Source organism: Gossypium raimondii, chromosome 4, assembly GCF_025698545.1.
Source record: "Gossypium raimondii isolate GPD5lz chromosome 4, ASM2569854v1, whole genome shotgun sequence".
In the NCBI taxonomy this organism is placed as follows: Eukaryota; Viridiplantae; Streptophyta; class Magnoliopsida; order Malvales; family Malvaceae; genus Gossypium; species Gossypium raimondii.
In genome coordinates this window covers 19,626,634-19,639,269 of record NC_068568.1, presented here as the reverse complement: position 1 = coordinate 19,639,269, position 12,636 = coordinate 19,626,634, and the positions used below count along the sequence as shown (strand labels likewise).

Genomic DNA, 12,636 nt, shown 5'->3' with positions numbered 1-12,636 from the left:
TTTACACTTTTTTGCAATTTAGTCCCTATTGCATAAAACACAAAATACACAAAATTTACATATACCATAGCTAGGTCGAATCTACCTATAGTGCATCTAAGTCCACACATTCTATTTATTTCATATTTTAGTCCCTAAAAATATTATTTTTTAATTTAGCCCTAAATACTCAATTTCATTAAAAATTCCAATACAAAACATATTAATCTAAAACATATATTTCATTATTCATCATTAAACATCACAAAACACAATTATTCATCAATGACATCACTCAAAATATTCATCAAAATCAAAAATTCAAGCATGGGTCGAATAGTATTCGAAGTAACGATCTCAAAAACGTAAAAATTATCAAAATCAAACCAAAACTAACCTTAATCAATCTAAATAAGTCTTTGAATGTTCAAAGTTTTTCTTCTTTTATTTCTTTTGTATTTTTGTGAAGAAAAGATAAAAATTACATGGTTCTTTTATTTTATTAACATATATTAACATTATTATTTTACTAAATTAACCTTTACTTAATAATATAAAACATATAATATAAGGTCATTCTTGACCATTGCCATCCACTAACTTATATAGTGGACTAATTGCATCATAGAACCTCCAAATTATAAAGACTAACAATTAGGCACTTTCATATTTGACCATTAATTTTTCATTTTACACGATTAAGCCCTTTTATCAAATTAAGCACCCAAACAATAAAATTAATTCACGAAACTTTAACACATGCAAATTCACACATAATAAACACAGAAATAAAATTTTAAAATATTTTTTAGACTCGGATTTGTGGTCCCGAAACCACTGTTCCGATTAGGGTCAAAATCGGACTGTCACAACTCTCCCCCTTAGGGATTTTCGTCCCCGGTGAATAGGTTCGGATAATGCTCTTTCATTGTATCCTCTGGTTCACAAGTTGCTTCATCAACTCCGTGTTTATGCCACAGTACTTTAACTAACAGAATTTTCTTATTTCGTAATTCTTTAACCTCACGAGCCAGGATAAGAATCGGTTCTTCTTCATATGTCATATCAGACTTAATCTCAATCTCAGTCGGACTAATCACATGTGAAGGATCGGACCGGTACGGAGCATTGAAACATGGAATACATTGTAAATCTTTTCTAACTCAGGTGACAATAGCAATCTATAAGCAATTGGCCCGATATGCTCTATAATCTCATACGGCCCAATAAATCTCAGACTCAATTTGCCTTTACGACTAAAGCTGAGAATTTTCTTCCACGGTGATACTTTCAAAAAGACTTTGTCTCTGATCTAAAACTCTATATCTTTCTTTTCAAGTTTGCATACGATTTCTGACTATCCGATGTTATTTTCAGAGTATCGCGTATCACTTTCACTTTCTGTTCAGTCTCTTTAATCAAATCGACCCCGTGTATCTTTTTTTCACTGAGCTCAGTCCAATACAATGGTGTACGACATATACGACCATACAAAGCCTAGTAAGGTGCCATTTGATACTAGATTGAAAGCTATTATTATAAGCAAATTTAATCAAAGGTAAGTAGCGTTCCCACGTACCTTCAAACTCGAGAATGCAACATCTCAACATATCCTCAAGTATTTGAATGATTTGTTCGGATTGACCATCTGTTTATGGATGGAACGCTGTGCTAAAGTGTAGTTTCGTACCTAAAGCATTTTGCAGTTTCTTCTAAAATCGGGATGTGAACCTCGAGTCTCTGTCCGAAACAATAGAAATAGGCACTCCATGCAACCTCCAAATCTGAGAAACATATAATTCAGCTAGCTTATCAAGCGAATAATCTGTAAAAACTGGAATAAAGTGTGTCGATTTAGTCAATCTATCCACAATAACCCAGATTGCATCTTTCTTGCTCGGTGTCAACGGTAAACTAGATACAAAATCCATCGTAACTCTATCCCACTTCCACTCGGGTATCATAATCGGCCGAAGTAGCCCAGAAGGTACTTGATGCTCGGCTTTTACTTATTGACAAACTAAACAATTCGAAACAAAGTCAGAAATTTCTCGTTTCATACCATGCCACTAGTAAAACTGTTCCAGATCATTATATATTTTTGTACTACCCGAGTGAACAGATAACTGACTGCTGTGAGCTTCATTCAAAATTATCTTAATCAATTCTGAATACTTTGGAACACATATTCGATTTTTGAACCTCAAACAATCATTGGTATCAACTCAAAACTCTGTTTCAACACTCGATTCACATTAAGCTCGCTTTTCTAACAAATCATTATCAACTTTCTGAGCATTACAAATTTGTTGAACAAATAACGATCTTGCTTTCAATTTAGCTATTATCAAACCATCATTAGACATAGTCATATGTGCATTCATTTTTCACAAAGCAAACAACGATTTTCGACTTAAAACATCAGCAACAACATTAGCCTTTCCCAGATGATAGTCAATTACGAGCTCGTGGTCTTTTAACAACTCTAACCATCTACATTGTCTCAAATTCAGATCTTTCTGAGTCATCAAATATTTAAGGCTTTTGTGATCAGAATAAACATAACATCTCTCACCAAACAGGTAGTGGCATCAAATCTTCAATGCAAACACAATAGCTGCCAATTCCAGATCGTGTGTCGATAGTTCTTTTCGTACAACTTTAACTGTCTCAGGTGTCTTAGTTTGTGTGGGAATTACTGTTCATCGGTTGAAGGTAAGGTTTAATCGCTTATGGGTTAAAACTTCGATACGAGTTCAATTTGGGATCACGTTATGTGAGATTAAATTAGTGTTATTTGTTCAATTATAAGCTTTGGAGTGCTCGGGGACTATTTTAGCATCAAACAAAACTAGTTGTGTAACCAAGACACAAAAAAATAGGATTTGGTAAAAAGCTCAAATTGCTTGTTGTTTGGACAGCAGCAGGAGGCTAAATTTGAAAAATCTCCATAAATTGTGGAAATCGAATTAGAGGATGAACAAAATATGGAATTAAATCTCATTGAGTCTAGTTTCTCATAGAAGAAACGGTGTAAGTAACGGAATTGTAAATCATGAGGAATAATAAAATTTGTGAGAAAAGGTCAGATTGAATTCGGGTTCCCCCATTCTGACTTTGGAAAATCATCAAAAATTGGAGAAAAATGATTAAGGGTTAAAATTTACATGTTTAAATTATTAATGAGTCTATTTTCAATAGAAACAAATGAAAACATCATCCAAATAGAAAGGTATTTGAGTCTAGTTTCAAAGACATCAAGTGAATCTTAATTCGAAATTCTGTAGCTCAAGATATAAATAATTTAGTAACAGTGACTCAAGTAGACAGCTTTGAAGAAACATATAAGTAAATAATGACAATATATATGAATAATTAACTACCATGGGTTACATTAAAAATGGATCGCGTGGCTAAGGCCAATTTGGGCCTAGTGGGCCACATGGGTGTGTGAGCCCATTTTTTTGAAAAGTTCAGTAAGGTTGCACGGGTTGCCTAAGTTGACTGTGGACCTACTGTAGGGTCGGTAAGCTTTACTTAGACCCCTATATGTGATCTATCTTTCTGACTTCTATACTGAGCATGACTTATGATATCTGAATGTATGTACTATTAAATGCATAATGACATGACATATTTTATATGTTGCATTGCATCCGGGTGGGTTGATGATATTTGGAAGAAGTGTCTGAAAGGCTATTAAGCCTGTTAACTAGCAGCTCAGCTGCAACCTTCTGATTATGTGCCGCATTTCGGTACAGCATGGTGTCTAGGGATGGGTGGGTTGATTTAATCCCCACATGATGTGTAGGGTTGGACGGAGATGGTGTGTAGAGGCTGGTGGGTAGGATTCTGATTTACTATATCTGCATTCTGTATCTGATATGGGCCAAGGCCCTAATGCATTTTCTAAGACTGTATATGAATGGGCTAAAGCCCAAATTGGTTCTATGATGGGCACAGGCCCCAGACTGTATCTAACTGAATTCTGTTGATTATCTGTATGCATGTTTTCTGTGAAGATTACACACTGAGTTTGTGAAAACTCACCCTTTCTCTGTTTAATCTGTACAGGTAATCCCCAGACTTGACGGGTCGGTGCAGCGGAGGACTCAATGGTAGCCACACGTAAATTTTAGACTTTTTTCCATTAATGCCTAGAATTTATTACTTATTTGGGGTTTTTGATGTATCTTCTGGACTATGGATGGGTTGGCTTTAAATTTGAGACTTTATACTATTTTTTATGAATTTTTTTAAACTGCAACTCCTCAAAACACAGTTTTTTTCTAAAAACTAAGGTTTTTCGTAAATAGAAACAATTTTCCCTAAATTAATTGGTTACAAAAGCTTCCGCTAAGATATAAGTTTTAAAGTAAATGAACTAGTTTTTTTTTCGAATTAAATAAAAGTTAACTTACTGTAAAGGTTTTTAAACTCGACAATTTGGCCTTCAAATCCCTTTCCATGTAACATCACTAGATTCGACCAAAATGTCTAGATCGAGTTTGGGGTGTTACAATTAAGCTACAATCATTAAGTTTAACTTATGCCTTCATATGTTGAACATAGCAATTTCTCTCCACTAATGTAGGTAGTATAGAAAACTTGAATCAATAGGTCTTTGAAAAAGTTGTAACATAGCTAGGCTAAAGGTAGGTAAAAGATAGATAAATTTAGGCTTTTAAACCCTAGACTCAGCTTCAATCGAACCTTTGCAATAATTTCCCTTAATACACCAACTTACTTTGCTTTCACATGCTCTTTTGTACATCTATTTTATTTCAAGTACATGTGCTCTTTTTTTTTTAGCATTTTACTGTATATACTACAATTTAAAGCATTTGATACTTCTTTCAACTCCCCCAAACTTATTTTCAAAGAATATTCTGAATAGTACTAAGTCTAGTGTTTGGGATAATTTAAAGATAATTAAGAGAGAAGTGATGGCTAAATATTGCAAGGGTTCAAATAAAATTAGGCCATATAGTCTGAAAGTTGGGTTTCAAAGGATAAAATTTCATCAAGGTTGGCTTGAAAGGCTCAAACAGTCCAAACAAGAGTTGCCTAAATCATTTTCAACATTCCATGCTTTCTAGGATTTTGCCTCAAAAAACTACTAAGTTAATTCTAAAGACTTAAACTTTCATGCATGCCTATCTTTCTTAAGGAACTAAAAAAATTTTATGGTACGATTTGTATGTTTTATTAAAAATACATTTATATCATTATTCAGCTACCATAACAATTTATTGAAATAATAGAACTTTATTTATACTGAAGTTTACCATACTTAACAAAAGTTTAAATTATTGAGCAAAATATATCCTAATCATAATTAAAAGAACTATTTATTTTGAGTGGAAATAATTTCAATTTTTCGGTCCCCTTACTTAAAATGAACAATGTCCTCATTGTTTAAAGTGAATAGATACTATACATCAGGTAGGATTCTAGAAAAAAAGAGGTGAGTCAATTTGACTACTTAAGTACCAAGCTCTTTCTAAATCCAATACTAGACATGTATATATCTATTGCCACACTTTATACTTCACGACTCGTTCAATTTTATTAATGATTTCCATCTCTTGTTTTATTATGCAAAAATTCCTAACTAACTTTATCCTAAAATAACCTAAGAACATTAATAAAATAAAGTCGAGATCCCCCCTTTATTTATTTGCAGATCCTTCCGAATTCGACTCATCTTTTGCTCCATCATTATTATCTTTGCATGAATCGCTTTTCTTCTTTTTCGATAATGGACTCCATGGTTCAAATATGTAATCTAGAAACTCAGGCACAAAAATAAATGTGTCATTGTAAATTTTCATAAGAGCACTTCTCATCGAGTCATCCCGTATTTTTGAGTATTTCCAGTAAGCTTGTTGCTGCCACTGCATAAGTTGCATTATGTCTATTAACATTGATAGCTCATCTCGAAGATCTGGGCGAGGCGGTTCAACTTCTGGTTCCATTGGTTCCACCTTATCAGGGACTTCAGCCGATTGCACTGGCTCGATCTCTGTGGGATCTTCTTCTTCTTTTTCGGGATCCTCACTTTCTTCAACTCGTTGCTGTAGAATAGAGTATCCAGCTATTCGATAGAGGTCCCAATCTATGATTGTGCCCTGGCTATAGCCTGTCTTCTTTACGTTTGCAAGAATTTTAGCTTTCAAGCATAGAATTGTTATCGTAAAGGGAAAGTAAGTTGGGCCAGAACGTGAACGTCTAACGGCACAATTCCGCATTCCCCTCAGGATGACTTTTCTCACATCAATGGTCTTCCTAGTTAGAATCAAGTATAATAAGACCATTCACTCTAATGAGATTGTAGTCCCATGTGACCTAGACATAAGGCTGAATCGGATGAAGTGGAACCATACCTTTGCAAGTGGTGTCAAATATTCTCTTCAACAAGTGTGGATTCCTTGCTTTGACACAGCCCACTTAGAACCTGAAACTGTAAGTTCCTCGAGAATTTCTTAGAAATTTTTAGACTCTATATTGCTCATCAAGGAGGAATATTCATCGTTTTCGAAATCAGACAATTCAAAGAACTCATTAATAGTGTTTGAAGTTATTGGTACCTTGATTCCGTAAACTGGAACTTCCTTCAACTTGCTTGAGGTTAAATTCACATAGAATTTGCGTACTAACTCCTCATCCACACTAGGTCTCTTTTCACAAAACAACTTCTAATTAAGAGTTTCAGCAACCTGACGAATACACGCCATAAAACCAATATAGTTGCTTTCTTTCAATGTGAATGTGAAACCTTTCTCTGGATGCATCTGTTGATTCTTGAAGATACTCTTGTATCTTGCTTTGGCTTCTTCACAATGGAACTTGTTTTGTGATTCATCAATTTAGGCAGATGCACGAGTTCTCTTGCTAGGCATGATTAACCTGATCATAAGATGCTAACAATTATTTTCTCAAAAATTTAATTAATATAAAATATTAATAATTCAATAAATTGAAAATTTAGATAATCAAATTAAAATTTAGGATAAAAATTGGTCTTACCACTTTTTTTGTAAAAATTAAGAGCTCTTAAGAAAAATAATTTTGAATCAAGAAATGGCAAGTTGAAGGATTTTTTGGCTAAGGATGGGTGAAAGGATGATGTACCGCTCAGGTATACAAGGTAGCAGCGCGCAGTAGGGGATGAATATGAGCAGCGTGCGGATCGTTGAGCGAACTGTGTGTGGTGCCACATGGTGTCTTCTTGACCGATCAATGGGTGATGCTATGGCTAGAGAATTGTTAGGAGGTTTCGACACTTAAGGGTTTTGGTGTGCTTGGAGGGAATGGTGTATGAATGATAAAAAAAGAATAGATGGGTGGAATTTATAGTGAAAGGAGTAGGAGCTAGAGTAGGATTCTTAAAAATTCTAAGTTCTAATTTTACTCAAAGTAAATAACAATTAATAATTAATATAATGCATATTAAATTATTATTTTCTATTAATTTATTAAGATAAAACTTATCAAATAAAATATGATTAAATTAAAACTAATTCTAACTCTAAATAAAACTAATAATAATTAATATATATTATAATGGATATAATTATATATTAGTAATTATCATCTTTTCTTTTTTTTTTTTTTATTGAACTAAAACATTTATTCTAGATGCTTTTTGAAAATATTTACAAAAGAGGCATCTAATTTTAATATTTACAAAAGAGCAACCAAATTTTTAAAAATAATTCAATTAAGTTCCTAGACTTAATGCAAATTCAAAATTGAGTTGCAACATAAAACTTGGATCAAAATTGACCCTTTTATTTGAAAAACTAAAAATTTATTTTGTCATTTAGGGAATAATTTCTTGGGAAATTATGTTAAAATCAATTCCCAGGAAAGATTGGAGAGGTCACAAGCGGTCCCGCTTAAGTTCCAATCTCCTAGACAGAATTTATATAAACATACTAATCCCAAAAATATACCCTAAATCATTTATTCAAATAGAAGAACAAGAAAAATTAAATATCTGATAAAATGAACGAAATTTGATTCTGTTCAATTTTATCTCCCCAGTAATGTTTCAAGCGTTGAGCATTAACTTGAAAATTACCTTATTTACCTTGAAGTTCAACAACTCCGTATAGATAAACTTGATGAATCATAAATGGACCGGACCAACGTGATTTTAACTTACCTGGAAAATGCCTTAATTTGGAATTGAATAACAAGGCTTGCTGACCTGATTCAAATTCTTGAACTCGAATATACTTGTAATGCCATTTCTTGAGTCTCTCCTTAAGTAATTTGGCATTCTCGTATGAAGACATTCGGAATTCTTCTAACTCATTAAGTTGAAGCAACTGTTTCTCTTTGGCACTTTTAAGATCCAAGTTGAGTCGTTGGAGAGCCCAGTAAGCTTTGTGTTCTAACTCCAAGGGTGGATGGCAGGCTTTCCCAAAGACTAACCTATAGGGTGACATCCCTAAAGGTGTCTTGTATGATGTCCTGTAAGCCCATAAAGCATCATCCAGTCTTTTGGACCAATCTTGTCGGTTCGGGCAAACTACCTTCTCAAGTATGCCTTTGTTCTCCTTGTTTGCCAGTTCAGCTTTCCCATTCGTCTGCGGATGGTAAGCTATAGAGACCTTGTGTTTCACTTCATGTTTATCTAATACATATTTCAACCACTTGTTCACAAAACGGGACCCTTCATCACTGATGATGGCTCTTGAGGTTCCAAACGTTGTAAACACATGTTTCTACAAAAACTTTATTACAACCTTAGCATCATTTTTCGGATATGCCTCTACCACAACCCACTTAAACACATAGTATACTGCTACTAATATGTACTTGTAACCAAAAGACGGAGGGAAAGGACTAAGAAAGTCAATACCCCAAACATTGAATAATTCTACCTCAATGATGTTTGTTCGAGGCATCTCATTTCTGTTGGTGATATTTCCGACCCTTTGACATCTATCACAACTCTTTACACAAGCATATGCATCTTTGAATAGTGTTGGCCAAAATAATCTGACTTGCAATACCTTGGCTGCAGTACGTGTACCTCTGAAGTGTCCCACACTCGGAGCTAAGTGACAATGCTATAAAATCTTATGTACTTCATCTTCTGCCACACATCTCCTGATCATTTGATCTGCACACTTTTTAAATAAATACAGTTTTTCCCAAAAGTAGTACTTCACATTGTGAAGAAACTTTTTCTTTTGATGATACGTCTTACCAATCGGCATCAAACCATAAGCTAAAAAGTTAGCAATATTAGCAAACCAAGAGGTATTATTGACATGATTTACCTTCAGTATGTGTTCATCTGGAAACGTCTCTCAAATTGGTATAAGAGGAGAGTTCCCTTCTTGCGGCTCTAATCTAGACAAGTGGTGTGCTACTTGGTTTTCCACTCCCTTTCGATCCTGAATTTCTCGATCAAACTCTTGAGTAGAAGTACCCATCGGATCAGTCTTGGCTTAGTGTCTTTGTTGGCAAGTAAATACTTAATTACCGAGTGGTTCGTATAAACAACCACTTTGGTACCTACAAGATAAGATCGAAACTTGTCAAAAGCAAACACAATAGAAAGTAACTCTTTTTCTGTTACCATGTAATTCGGTTGAGCTCCTGTCAGATTCTAACTAGCATAGTAGATGGGATGAAAAACTTTATTCCTTCGCTGACCCATGACAGCTCCGATTGCGAAGTCACTTGCGTCACACATCAATTCAAATGGCAAATCCCAGTCTGGTATGACTATTATGGTGCCGAGACTAACCAACTCTTCAAATCGTTAAAAGCTCTTAAGCACTCCTCATCAAATTTAAACTTTGTGTCCTTCTCCAATAATTTGCATAAGGGTTTAGCAACTTTGGAGAAGTCCTTGATGAATCTTCGATGGAAACCGGCGTGGCCCAAAAAGCTCTTAACACCCTTTACAAATATTGGAGATGGAAGTTTCTCAATAACATCTACCTTTGCTTTATCTACCTCGATTCCATGTCTTATTATCTGATGCCGTAGAACAATACCTTCTCGTACCATGAAATGTCACTTTTCCCAGTTAAGTATAAGGTTTGTTTCTTCGTATCGCCTTAGTACCTTGGCTAGATTGGCTAGGCAATCATCATATGTCTCTCCGAATACTAAAAAATCATCCATAAAAACTTTCAAATATTTCTCAACCATGTCAGTAAAAATAGATATCATACATCTTTGAAATGTAGCAGGTGCATTACATAAACCAAATGGCATGTGCCTAAATGCAAATGTACTGTATCGACAAGTAAATATTGGCTTATGCTGAACTTCCAGTGCTATTGTAATCTGATTATACCCCGAGTATCCATCAAGAAAATAGTAATAGTCTCGCCCTGCGAGTCTATCCAGCATCTGGTCCAAAAATGGCAAAGGAAAGTGATCTTTCCTAGTTGCCTTGTTCAGCTTCCGATAATCGATGCAAATTCTCCATTCCGTAATCGTTCTAGTCTGTATCAACTTGTTATTCTCGTTTTCAATGACCATGATACCTTCTTTCTTTGGCATGCACTGGACTGGACTTACCCATGAACTATCTGAGATAGGGTAAATTATACCCGCATCTAACCACTTGATAAGTTCTTTCTTGACTACGTCCTTCATGATGGGGTTTAGTCTTTGTTGTCCACCAATCGTTCCTTTTTCACCAGCCTCTAAGATAATCTTGTTCATGCATACAGATTGACTAATTCTGTGAATATTGGCTATGGTCCATCCGATAGCCTTCTTGAATTTTTTCAACACCAGGATGAGTTTCTCTTCTTGCTCAGTAGTTAATTCTACTGAAACAATCACAGGCAGAGTAAAAGAGTTACCTAAATAAACATATTTCAAATGTGAGGGAAGTACCTTCAGTACCTAAATCACATAGTGCCTTACCATAATATGTTGCTCCAATATTGCAAGGTATGGTAAAACATCCAGGATCCTTCAATTTTAGGGGTAGTTTGTCTTGAAGATATGCACTGCATTCCTTCGTTAGGGATACCATCTCAAATTCTCCAAGCCTTCATTTGTTAGAAAGGATATCCTTCATGAATTTGACGTAGTTCGGCATTTGTTCAAGTGCTTCAACCAATGGGATGTTGAAATGAAATTGCTTTAGTATGTCTAGGTACTTCTTGGATTGAATTTCCTGTTTCTACTTCTGAAGTCTTTGAGGGTAGGGTGGTGGAGGTTTCTTTACTAGAACTGGTTGATTCATTTTCTGTGGAAAGTTTGCATCTAACGGAGTTATTTGTTTATCAGAATTAGCTAGTTCAGAAATTACCTTATCGAATTTTGTAAATTCAATTTTCGATGAAACTGGAATTTCAACACTAAGTTGAACTTCCTCTGAGTCTTGAGCATCAGCTGGCTCCTTCTCAACTTCAACAGAATTGGGCTCTAAAGTCTTTCTTGTCCTCAATGTTAACGCTTTACAATGCTCCTTCCCTAGATTCGTTGGATTCTCCGTATCACTAGGTAAAGCACCTTGTGGTCGGTTTCTGAGTTCAGTTGCAAGCTGGCCCACTTGATTCTCCAAATTCGTTAGAGAGGCATCAGCTTTCACCATATATGCCTTCAATAGATTCTCTAGGCTATTGGATGGTTCAGCCTGGGTTGGTTTCTAAGCTTGTGAGGAAAAACTAGGTGGTTGGGTCGATCTAGGCTGGACATAATTGTTACTGGTTCCTGCCCTTTGACTACTCTAGAAAAAATTCGAGTGGTTTCACCATGATGGGTTATAGAAATTGGATTGCAATCCTTTTCTTCCTCGATTTTGGTTCTGGTTACCCATGTAATACACAGATTCTAGGTTCGATGGACATTCTTTGAAAAAATGTCCTTCCCCATAATAAACACAGGCTACGTTTTCAAATTAATTCAGTAGCTGTGCTGCAAAACTATTACACCCATTAGTAGTAAGATTTTTTAGCATTGAGGATATTGATGATACTTGAGATGTGAGTGAAGTAAGAGTGTCTACTTCATGTATTCCAGCGACTCATCTTCCTGACGATGCTCGATTGGTTGGCCATTGATAATTATTGCTAGCAATCCTTTCAATGATTTCATAAGCCTCATTCTAAGACTTAGAAAGGAGAGCACCATTAGCAGAAGTGTCCACTACCGTCCTCGTGTAAACATTCAGACCATTATAGAATGTCTCAAGTTGTATGCAACATGGGATTCCATGATGAGGGCACTTCCGTAATAATTCTTTGTACCTTTCTCATGCCTCATACAATGACTCATCATCCATTTGTTGGAAAGCAGTGATCTCGTTCCTCAACTTAGCATTCTTTCTAGGCGGGAAATACTTTATTAGGATTTTTTCTACTAACTCTTGCCATGTTGAAATTGAGTTTGGTGGTAATGAGTTCAACAAAGCTCGAGCTCTATCCCTTAGTGAATATGGGAATGGCTTCAATTGTAATGCATCTTCGGGTACTCCGGCTAACTTGAAAGAATAGCTCACCTCCATAAACAGTCTTAAGTGTAGGTGAGGATCCTCGATATGCATTCCACTAAATTGGCCCACTCTCTGAAGTATCTGGCACATGACTGGGTTCAACTCAAACTGTTGTGCCTCAATTTCGAGTCTCCTAATACCCAGATTAAGATCATGAAATATTGGCATGGCAT

General features: G+C 35.3%; 1 non-coding gene across 1 annotated transcript; it reads left to right on the top strand.

Annotated features, from left to right (window-relative positions):
* The first annotated feature begins 12,179 nt into the window (after nt 1–12,179).
* LOC128040699 (small nucleolar RNA R71) lies at nt 12,180–12,286 on the top strand. The gene has a single exon (XR_008195505.1). It is a non-coding gene; the product is annotated as a small nucleolar RNA R71 (small nucleolar RNA).
* The last annotated feature ends 350 nt before the right edge of the window (nt 12,287–12,636 follow it).